The following is an 11,777-nucleotide window of genomic DNA, read 5'->3' as shown; positions in this document are numbered from 1 at the left end:
GGAAGATACTTGGCCACCTCTTAACATTAGGGGGGCAGAGGACAGTGTAGAGTGTCCCTGGAGATTTTCAGCTGCTGCCCTTCGACTGCAGATGGGGGCTGGGGACCTGGCACCAAACATGTTGAGGATCCTGCCCATGCCGGTCCTGCATGGGGAACAGATAGGCTGCTGGCCTCAGTGTCTCCATAGTGAAATTGTGTGACAGCTGTGGCAAGAGGAAGTCTTCTCATCCCTGGGCCTCTCACTACCTGTCTGTAAAATGGGGAGCGGGGTCAGCCCATGTCTGGCTCACTACTGCCAGCCAGGATTCCCAATGGTGGGTAGGCAGGGTGGGCAGAGGGCCCAAGAGAGCACAGTGTGGGATTGCTCCACTTCCCAGTACATTTTTTCTGGGCATTCTCGCTTGGTGCCTGTGCCCCTGGTCTTGACACCAAGTAGAATGTAACCAGTTTGGGTCCTTGGTGCCTGTGCCCCTGGTCTTGACACCAAGTAGAATGTAACCAGTTTGGGTCCTTGGTGCCTGTGCCCCTGGTCTTGACACCAAGTAGAATGTAACCAGTTTGGGTCCACCCAGGCAGGGGACTGTGCCCTCCAGCTGGATGTCACTGTTGTACAGGACCCTCTAAAGGAATAAAGTCTTGTTTTCTAAGTGTGCAAGGCTCCTCTCTGCATGGTGCAAAGGACTTAATTTCCTTCCTTACCCTAGATTCAATGGCTATGGTCTATGTTCTTGGACCTGGTCACATGACTTGAGCAGATCAAGGGTACATTGAAGCCTTCCTGGTGCCACATGGTGGTAAATGGAGGCATGGGCATTACTTAAGGTAAAAGCACAAACATGCCCTTTAGCAAGTATTGGCTGTCATTCTAGGAATCGGAGGCCTGTGGCGGGGACATGGGTCCCCTGGTAGAGGAAAGGTATGATTGGAGATATCCAATGACCTGGGCAACTAGTGTGTGCCCTGTGACGAGTCTCTATCCTGCCAGCTCCCAGATCAGGACATGGAGACTTACTATTAACATGAAAGCTCAGCCTTACCTTAGCTTTGTTTCTAACTAGCTCTTATAACTTAAATTAGCACATTTCTATTAATGTTGCCACATGGCTCAAGGTTTTTACCTCTCCTCCTGCATGTCCTGCTTCCTATGCATCTGGCTGCTGACTCCCCCTTTCTTCTTCCCAGAACTCTCTCTGTCCAGAAACCCTGCCTATACCTCCTGCCTAGCTATTGGCCATTTAGCTTTTTTTTTTCTTTTGGTTTTTCAAGACAGGGTTTCTCTGTGTAGCTTTGCGTCTTTCCTGGAACTCACTCGGTAGCCCAGGCTGGCCTCGAACTCACAGAACTTGCCTCTGCCTCCTGAGTGCTGGGATTAAAAGTGTGCGCCACCACTGCCCAGCGGCCATTTAGCTTTTTTTTTTTTTTTTTTAAGATTTTATTTATTTATTATGTATACAGTGTTCTGCCTGCATATATGCCTGCAGGCCAGAAGAGGGCGCCAGATCTCATTACAGATGGTTGTGAGCCACCATGTAGTTGCTGGGAATTGAACTCAGGACCTCTGGAAGAGCAGCCAGTGTTCTTAACCTCTGAGCCATCTCTCCAGCCCGCCATTTAGCTTTTTATTAAACCAATCACAGTGACATATCTTTACACAGTGTAATCAAATATCTAGCAGGATTTCCCCCTTTTTTGTCTATATAAAAAAGGAAAAAGTTTTAAGTGTAACATAGTAAAACTATATACAATAAGAACAATTAGCCGGGCGGCGGTGGCGCACACCTTTAATCCCAGCACTTGGGAGGCAGAGGCAGGCGGATCTCTGTGAGTTCGAGGCCAGCCTGGTCTCCAAAGCGAGTTCCAGGAAAGGCACAAAGCTACTCAGAGAAACCTTGTCTTGAAAAACAAAACAAAACAAAACAAAACAAAAAGAACAATTATAAGGTAAGAATTAACATTTATGATATCCAGTCCATTTGTATTTGGCAAATTTTGAGAAATTATTCTATTATCTATCTTATCTTGATGAGTTCAAAGTTTTATATTTACACTATTTTTTTATCATAACTTGTATTACCAACCCAAAACTAACTATCTAGACTTCAAAACATTTTCTTAGATAAACAATGTAAGCTTTTATGTCTCTCAACCTTATATACTTTATAACTCTTTTGTGAGTTTCTTTTCTGAATTTGGTAACAAGGAAAACTATAACTGTATCATCTTCAACTCCATCAGAGACCTGAGAAAGATATAATGTTACCTGAGTAAACACAAGGAAAGCTGTAACTCTATCATCTTCAACTCCATCAGAGACCTGAGAAGGATATAATGTTACCTGAGTAAACAAGAAGTGTGAAGGAAACAACTACCAAAATTATAGAAATGACAGAAACATCTGGCTGCCTGGACAGTCACCCCAGGTTCCTCTGCAATCCTGGGGCATCCATCTTGGGCCTCCAGGCCTAGAATATCTGACAGACTTTTCTGTAAAGCAGGAATTTTGAAAGACTGCCCTACCTTGTCTTGTCAAAGTTAGGCAGTTGCTTTTTTGTGTGTCCTGCTTGTCCAGTTTGGATAGCATACTGTCAGCAGTCGAGGCAAGGGCAGTTTCTTTGCCCAGTGGCTAACTTTGCTACAATAAAAGAGACTTCATATGGAGGTTCTTTGATGCCCACCATCTTTTGAAGTAAATTGGTGCTGCCAGGAGCAGATGTATCTCATTGTTATGAAAAACCTTATTAAAACATTTTAAAGGCCATATTCTGTAGGTCTTGGAAATATTTCAAGATCACCTATCTACCTAAAATATATGTTTAACCTTGAAAATATACCTAATATGACTACAAGTTTGCTTATTATAGATGACTAACTTCTAATCTGCATTTCTTAATTATACATTACATTTTAAAATGAGCTGCATAAGAACAATACCCCAAACAAGAGTAGAAATATACATAGATTATAACAAAAATAACTTTAAATTTGTATCAATATACTAAAATCCATACCAATGTAAAATATTTGAGGTTCATAGTGTCTTTTTAATACTATATTCCTATATTCCCCCCTCCCAAATGATGACAAACATTCATAAACCACCAAATTACCAAAAAACACTCACCCCACTTCTTGGGAATGTGGGTGTTGTGTTCTCTAGACTGCTTCCTGTTGTCTGTGGGTGATGGCATCTTTAGAGGACCTGAGAAAATTGAGATAGTGGTCAAGTCCTGGGAAAACTAGTCCTAACATTTTTTGTCTGCGGAATGGGAAAGCACAAGGCTTATCTGCAGTCCTGGCTAAAATGGTCTGTGAAGCTGGACCATCTCAGTCAACAGCCTTGAAGTTGTTCTGGATGCAGAACTCTGAGGAAACTGCAACAGAGGCACTCTGAGAGGCTGGATCACCTGGGCTACTTGTCTTTATTGGTATCTGGTCCCTTTTTTTCCCCCTCTGAAAACACATGAACTTTTAAAGGTAACTTGTATATCTGCATCAACACAGTATGGAATGTACAGTGTTCACAAATCAGTTAAAGATCATACTTTTTGTTCTATGTTTGAGCAGGTAAAAGGCATTTGTTAACTTTTTTAGTTTGTTTGGACTGTATAACCAAACTGTAATATACATCTCTATCCATGCATGTAACAAGTCATGAGGACTCTGTAGCCAACAAGATTTATCATGTCTCATCCAGTCTCAGAGCTGTTCCCTGGTCAAAGGATTAGCTCATACATCACCTGTCTTGTAATTTTTCTTTTTTTCCTTTTCAGGAGGTCTTCCCCCAGTCAAATCTAATCTCGATTAACTCTGAAGGAATCCATAGCCTTTCATTTGCTGTGGAGACAAAAGCACAATCTCTCCCCCAACACAACACATTTTTCAACTTTCATTCTGAAGCCACGGCATCTCAAAAGTATCTAGGCTGGTTTAATCCAGCAGTCCCTTTCATAATCCCATGTCTCTCAGCAGCTGTCATTTGCTCATCAGCATTCAAAAAATTCAAAGTCAACAAAGCACCACACAGGATCCAGACGCCCTGTGTATTTCCCATCCTTAACGTGGCTTTTTAAAAAATTATTATTTTCCTCTTTCTTTAAAGACTTCACTTTATTATCTTTAAACTATTTTTTTCTATAACTGTCTATATCCATTTTTGTATTTCTTTAGCATCAGGCACATTTTTAAACATTCTGTATCTATTTAGTGATTTTTTTTCAGGATTGGACTTAGTTTTACTAAGTGCCCCCAGCATTCTCTGACCATGTGAACCAAAGCTGAAATCACTAGGTGGTGGCTAGGTCCTCTGCTCCCCTCAGTTCTGAGTGCCTACCCTCATGCTGGCAGGCACCATTGGGAGCTGCATTTACTGCCTCAGCTCTTGGAAGTTGCTGAGCCCACTTTCTGAAATCTTCTGGAGCAGCCGACTGTTGTGAGTACTTGAGGAATGGACCATGTCGTGACTGCAGCAGCAACAGTTGGCATGACTTCTCTGTCTGTATGAAATGTAATGAGTCTTTTTCTCTTCCACCAGTTCCCAAATAATGACACGGAGACTTCTTATTAATTATGAAAGCTTAGTCTTAGCTTAGGCTTGTTTCTAACTAGCCCTTATAACTTAAAAATTAACCCATTTATATTCATCTATGTATGTGTTGCCACATGGCTCATGGCTTTTACCTCTCCCCTGCGTGTCCTGCTTCCTTAGCCTCCAGCTGGCCACTCTCCCTTTCTTCTTCTCAGAGCTCTCTGTCCAGAAGTCCCACCTCTACCTCCTGCCTACCTATTGGCTGTTTAGCTTTTTTATTAAACCAATCACAGTGACACATCTTTACACAGTGTAATCAAATATCTCACAACAGTGCCCAGCTCAGCATCAGGGACGGCTTCCTGGAAGGTGCCACCCTAGCCTGCCACATGAAGTCTCTGCCTCCCATAGCCACCAGAGCTGCACCTGGAGGCTCTTCCCAGGCTGAGGCCCAATGGCTCCTTAGTATAGATCAGAGCTACCCATGTGTCCCAGCTCTGCCATAGCACCCCTTAGTACCTAACTCCAGTATGTGAAATCAAGCTTGTTCAGCTTCTAAGGACAGGAGGCCAGAATGGGGTGTCTAGTTGCCCCCCTCATGCCCCTCCCCCCTCCCTCCGGCTTTTCTACTCTTTACTGTAAAAGAAAACAAGTGATACTCCCTGGGCAGGATGTACAGGAAGGAGTCTGTCCCTGGCTCTTCTCTCAGCCTAGTGGCTGTATTTCCCAGGGGCAATCTGGATAGGGCCTAGGCCACAGGGCACTCAGGGTCCCCATCACCCTCAACTCCACACACCTGCGCTTTCCAGAAAGGTCCTAACATGACCAAGCAAGCCTGTTGGGACGGAGTCAGCTGCCTCCCTCCACTGCTAGGGCTACAAGACACAGCCACGCCCTTTGCTTGAATGATGGACAGGAACTACTTGAGGCTGCCCTGTGGCTTCCTCTGGATTGATAACCTCCATAGTAGCTCCAAACAGTAGAAACTGATAGCACCACATGTAGCACGGTCGCCACTGCCACCATGAGAGCTGACTGATGGGCTCAACAATGAATCTGGGTTAAAAGGACTGGTGGTGGTTAGTGAGTCTATCTTAATTTTTATTGTGTGCTGGGGGCACATGGGTGTGAGTTAGAAGACACCTTGTGGGCATTCTCTCCTTCCACCGTATGCGTTCCAGGGACTGAACTCAGGTCACCACGCTTGGAGGAAGGCGTCCTCATCTGCTGATCTGTCTTGCAAACTCAAACTTGTTTTACATTTTATATTTCTCCTTGACTTGCTCTCAATCTAGTAAGTACTATATGAGAGTTATGTGTTATGTTTGAGACAGGCTCTTGCTATGTTGCCCAGGCTGGCCTCAAATGGGTCAGACTCCTGTGTCATCATACCCAGCTTTTATGAAGGGTGGGAGGTGATGTACAAAGAACCCAGGCTGAGGGCGTGACTGAGCCTCTAACTCAGATCATCCTCTAGTTCCTGGGCCATCTGCAATCTCAGGGCATGTCCTGTTCCCGCACACAGAGCGGCTGCACCCCATCAAGTATGGCAGAAGTACTTACTGTCTTGTCCTATTTTTAGTATTAAGGGTTCAACCTGGGGTCTTATGCATGCAAGTGCACCCCTGTTGAGCTACACCTTCAGCCCTCTTAGATTTTTATTTTGAACTCAGTCTATGTCCCAGGCAGGCCATCCCTTGTGTTCCTCCTGCCTCAGCCTCCAGAGACGCTGGGGTGACAGGCTGGTGCCACCAAGCCCCATACACATTCTGTTCTGTTTCTGTCACACCTCAGGCTGTGGCTAAGGCTCTTCCCTCAATTCCCAGATTCCCCTTGGAGGCTTCCAGCCCACAGCTTTGAAAGACACTCTTCCCTGACTTCCCAAAGTGATGACTGATACCCACTGATGCTCCTTGGCGCTGCAATGAAAAGCACCACTGTGTCTGGAATGTTCCTGGACTACGTGGCTACCTGGGTCTCAGAGTCGTTAGGAGCTGTCTGTTATGGAGGAAGAGCCATAGCTGGAGGGGGCCTAGAAGTATGGGTGAGCCAACAGCTAAGTGAGCAGACCTAAGTTGGAAAGGGTGGAAGGAGGGTAGTGTGTCCTAGAGACCAGCCTGGATCATGAGAGGGCTGGAGTCACACAGATGGAGGGAATGGCAGTTTGCAGGCCAGGCTTGGCCTTCAGTTACTTCATCTCATAAACACCACAGCCCTGACCTAAGTTACTCAGTTTTGATTGAAAATGCCAAGGAAGAATGACTCCACATCATGTTTACACAAGTAAACACCATCGGCCACCACACTGGGAAGCACAAATTGATAATTTTACTTGTGCCAGTAAATAGTGATTTCTGTGACTATATCAAGTCACATCAGAAACACCAGACATGTGAACTTACCAATCACACTGGATGGGACACCTCACCTGGGGCTATAAAATGAGCATTGGGCTAGTGAGATGGCTCAGTGTGGAAAGGAGCTTGCTGTCAAGCCTGTCGACCTAAGTTCAATCCTTGGAACCCACAGAGTGGAAGAAGAGAATCAGTTCCTTCAACTTTTCCTCTGACCTCCACTTGAACACACCCACTTTGAAGAGCCCACCTAACAGACCGCACCCATGGTTCCGAAGACTCATCTGGTCCCCAGCAGCCTGCCTCTTCCTGTGTCAGCTCTCTGCCCTCTGTACAGCCTTGCTTAAACTAGAAACCTCTTTAACCCTCTCTTGGCCGTTCTACCATTATGTATAATTGTGTGACATGTGATTAAAGTTAATATTAGTAATGAAGAGAGAAATAAGGGGCTAGAGAGATGAGCCGGGTTAAGAGCACTTGTTGCTCTTGCAGAGTACCTGGGTTTGATTCCCACCATCCATAACTCCAGTTCCAGATCTGACACCCTCTTTTGACTTCCAAGGGCATCTGGCACATGGTGTAGACATAAATGCAGGCAAAACACTCATATACCTAAAACAACAAATAAATCTTAAAAAAAAAAAAGACTGAAACAAAAGATTAGTTGCCCTTGTTTGGCTATCAAGCACAGTTGAGATTTCCTTGACAAATACTTGTGAATTTCTTTTCTATTTCAAACATGGTCTCATGTAGCTTAGGCTAGCTTGGAACTCACTATATAGCCAAGGTTGCCTTTGAACTCCTTGCTGATGTCTTGCTGGGATTAGAGATGTGAGCCACCACACCCAACTAGTAATTAATTGCTATTTAATAAATTCTGACATGGGGATACACAAACATGTCCCCTTATGTTTCTGGCTGGGCTAATCCTGGCTGTTGGGCTTTTCTGCTGCCCTGTGAAGGATGGTGGGGTGCAGTAAGGGCTGTGGTATCAGATAGGCCCCTTACCACAGATGACCTTCCTGCAAAATAAGACTATGGCATCGACCTTGTAAGGTTGTTGAGAGAATGTCACATGCCAAGTGGCTGTCCCTGCAGTCCAGAACTCACTAGTGCAGGGACCTATGAAAGGCTTGCTCACATAGCACAAGGGGTCATAATTGCTTTTCTTCTTTTTTTAAAACTTTTTTTTGGTTTTTTTTTTTCAAGACAGGTTTACATATATATATATAATTTTTATTTTATATGCTTTGGTGTTTTGTCTGCATGTATGTCTGTGTGAGGATGTCAGTTCTTGGAGTTACAGTTGTGAGCTGCCATGTGGGAACTGAACCCAGGTCCTCTGGAAGAGCAGTCAGTGCTCTTAATGGCTGAGCTACCTCTCCAGCCCCAGGACTGCTTTCATTTCATGAGAAACTACTCACTGTAGGCCACGGCACAGGGCAGGAGGCTCCAGTCCTTCCTGGGCCTAGCCCTGCTGCTCTCTGCTCTTCAGACTTGTATCTCCCAAATCATTCCTCCGAGAGCTCTGGGCTGTAGCCTTACCCTTTATGGCGCTTTGACTGACAGGGTCAAGGAAGGAATGACACATAAATTTCCAGATCCTGTCACAGTTTTGCTCCCTTTCTTTGACTGCACCCAACACTTGCAGGGCTTGTTTTTTTTTTTTGTTGTTGTTGTTTGTTTTTTTTTTGTTTTGTTTTTTTTAAACAAAACAAAACAAAAACATTTGAAGCATTTTCCTGGTCTGGAGCATTTCATTCCTGGATGCTGGAAATACTTCCTGTCTGCCCTGAAGCAGTCTAGGTGCCTCTGTGCACACCTGCTCGGATGCCCCAAGCCTCAGCCCCCACACCCTGATCTGCTCCTTTGTTCACTGGGCCTGCCAGTCTGGTTTTCACAGCATAGACCGGATCCCACCAGTGGCTGCCAGATGTGACAAGGTAAGCCATCAGCTCTGCCTTGAAGCTTGTGGTGGATGCACTTGGCAGCATGCAATAGAGAAACCAGGGGGCAGTGCATTAGAGATGACTGACAGCCCTCTCACAGGCCCACTAGGGCCAGTCTCTCTGCTTCTCTGGGCTTTCTGTCAAATGAAGAGCAAGGATGGAGGTCAGAAGCGAGAAGTGAGGTGCACATCTGGCTGGCAAAGCTTCCTCAGAAGTCCCAGACATCAACTTTAGTCCACCACTTGGAGACTACCTTGACCTACAGGGCTGCAGGAAAATTGGCACAGTGTGTCTTTTTTGGGGGTTTTGTTGTTGATTTTTGTGTATGGGCATTTGACCTGCAAGTATGTCTGTGTGCCATGTGCAATGTCTGGTGCCTGAAGAGACTGGAAGAGGGACTGGGGTTGGTTACAAACAATCCTTAGCTGCCATGTGGTTGCTGAGAATCAAACCTGGGTCCTCTGTAAGAACAAAAAGTGTCTCTAACCATTAAGCCATCTCTCTAGTTCCTCTCCCCACCCCTTTCTTTTTTGTTGTTTTGAGACAGGGTCTACGCAGCCTTGGCCAGTCTGGAACTCACTATGTAGACTTGATTGACTTCAAATTTGTAGAAATTCACCTGCCTCTGTGGCGGTGGTTGTTTTGAGACCTTGCCATGTTGCATAAACTGCCTAGAACTCAGGTCTTTCTGCCCTGCCTCAGTGTTTCAAGTTCGGGACTTAGACATGTGCCACTATGCCTGGCTTCAGATCACAATTCTACTACAAAAGAAAGGCAGAACAGACGTGAAGCTGACAGAAGATTGTGCCACCTTCCCCAATACCTGACCAAGCTCTGTGGCCAGAGGTAACAGACAACGTGGAGTGGTAGGCGGTTCAAGCACCAGAGGACTTTGGGAGAAGCCAAGACCTAATCATGGTGTTTCCTACTGCTTACTGACCTCAGACCTCACAGCACCCACCTGGGCTTCCTGATACGGTAGAGGGAGGGAAATGGTCACCTCAGTTTGGATCCACCTATGACAGACAGACAGAACTGGGGTCCCATGAGAACTACATCAATCCCTTCTTCCAAGGGCAGTATCCCCACGACCTAAGGGAACCCATTTCTTACAAGAGACACAGCAGTGAAGCGGAAAAGCCAGCTCCAGTTCAGGGGGCCTCAGGACCCAGACCCCTTCCCTCCACCAGGCTCACATAAGTCCCTTCCCACCCAGGCCTCATCCCTTAGACCCTTCCTCACCCTCACCACCAGTTCTTAATCTATCTCTAGGACAGCAGGCTCTCCCAACCCATCAGGGACAGCACTCCACCGTGCTCTAGGGGTGTACACGGTACCTACCCCAGGCCTTCCTCTGGACTTCAGAGACAGGCTGCCCTCTTCTCATTGGCAGATGTCTCTTCTACCTGGACTCTTGTGTGCTGGCCCCAGGCCACCTGGCTACTGCTTCTCAGATGAGGCTGGCTCAGTTAGGGGTGAGAGGGACAAGCTCCACACTTGCCCTGTCACCTACCCCTCCCACCCAGCCTCCCCACACATACCCAAGCCTTGGACTGGCAAGCCTGCACCTTGCTCATTTGCAGCTTCATGACCCAGACAGCTCTTGCATTGCTGAATGCATGAGGGTCCACTGCATCCTCCTGCAGCTGAAGATGGAAGGGCAATTGAATGGCATGGAGCGGAAGACATAAATAGGATTCTGAGTGGAGCAAGGCCAGAGCCTGGAGAGCTTCCTGGTACGGGAGGCTAGGCCCAACATGTGCAAAGGGTGAAGGACAGTGGGGTCAAGTACTGGTGGCCCCTACCTGGTTAATATAACCCGTGGCAAGAACTGGAGAATCCCCTAGGTTTGTATGTCCCGCCTCATTGTCCCCAAGCCTGCCGTTTTTTCTTCCTTGTCTTTGTTCTGTGTAGCCCTGGCTATCCTGAAAATCAGAGATCCACCTGCCTCTGCCTTCCAAAGTGCTGGGATTAGAGGTATGCACCACCACTTGACTTGCAGTTAACCCCACACTTTTCCATGGCACATTTAATGTCTATGTCACCTTCTACTAGGTAAGGGTAAGTACCATTGAGGTAGAGCCACGCTTTCCTTAAACAGGCTCTGACACATAAACACTAGACCGAGGAGGCACAAACCTGGTAATCCCCGCAAAGCAAGCCAGGGAACACTCATTTCTCTGGAGGTTGGGGCCTGGGTTGAGGCTGAACTGAGTGTCACATGGGAATAGGCCACTTTCCATTAGGAAATGGGGAGTTGCTGCAAGTCTGGTGCTGAACCCCAGGCTGCTGACAGTGCAGCGGTCCAGCAAGGCCAGCAAGGCTCGAGTGGGGCAGCTGGCACAGCTTTCTCTGTGTCCACAGCGGCTTACTGTTCTAGCTCAGAAAGGTCCAGCTGGGGCAGAAAGCCCCATGCACTGTTTGTAAAGGGCAGCCAGCGCTTCTCTGAACGGAGGTTGGAAGAGATAAGTCAGGCCAAGGGAGAAGAATGAAAGCCAAACGGCTTGTATTTTAACGTTTCTAGTGTTTCCTTCACTTAGTGCCAATGTGAAATGTCCCCCAATTCCTCCAGTGGTTTGGAGATGAAAAGATATATTCACGTCAGTTACTCAGAGAGGCCGGCTGGTAGGTCTTCAGGAATACCTCCAGAGAACAGCCCGTTTACCAGCCAAAGATGCAGGAATGGATGTTCATTCCAGCTGCTCAGTCCTTTACGGCCTCAGCAGTTTTGGGCTCATAGGGGCTGGGGCTCTGCCACTTCAGCAACATTATGCCTGCAGCCCCATTTCAGTATGGGGGGGGGGCAGAGAACCTTGCTTGCAAGCACCATTAAGGCTCCAGGGCCCCAGGCAGAAAAGCACATTCCCAGCCAAGTCCCGCCCAGTTGGTTTGTGAATCCATCTTTTGGTTTCCGAGCTTTCGGGGCCAACACTGGGGATCACAAGCC

The sequence above is a fragment of the Peromyscus eremicus genome, chromosome 14 (genome assembly GCF_949786415.1).
Source record: "Peromyscus eremicus chromosome 14, PerEre_H2_v1, whole genome shotgun sequence".
NCBI classification, from domain to species: domain Eukaryota; kingdom Metazoa; phylum Chordata; class Mammalia; order Rodentia; family Cricetidae; genus Peromyscus; species Peromyscus eremicus.
Note: the sequence above shows the minus strand (reverse complement) of the source record.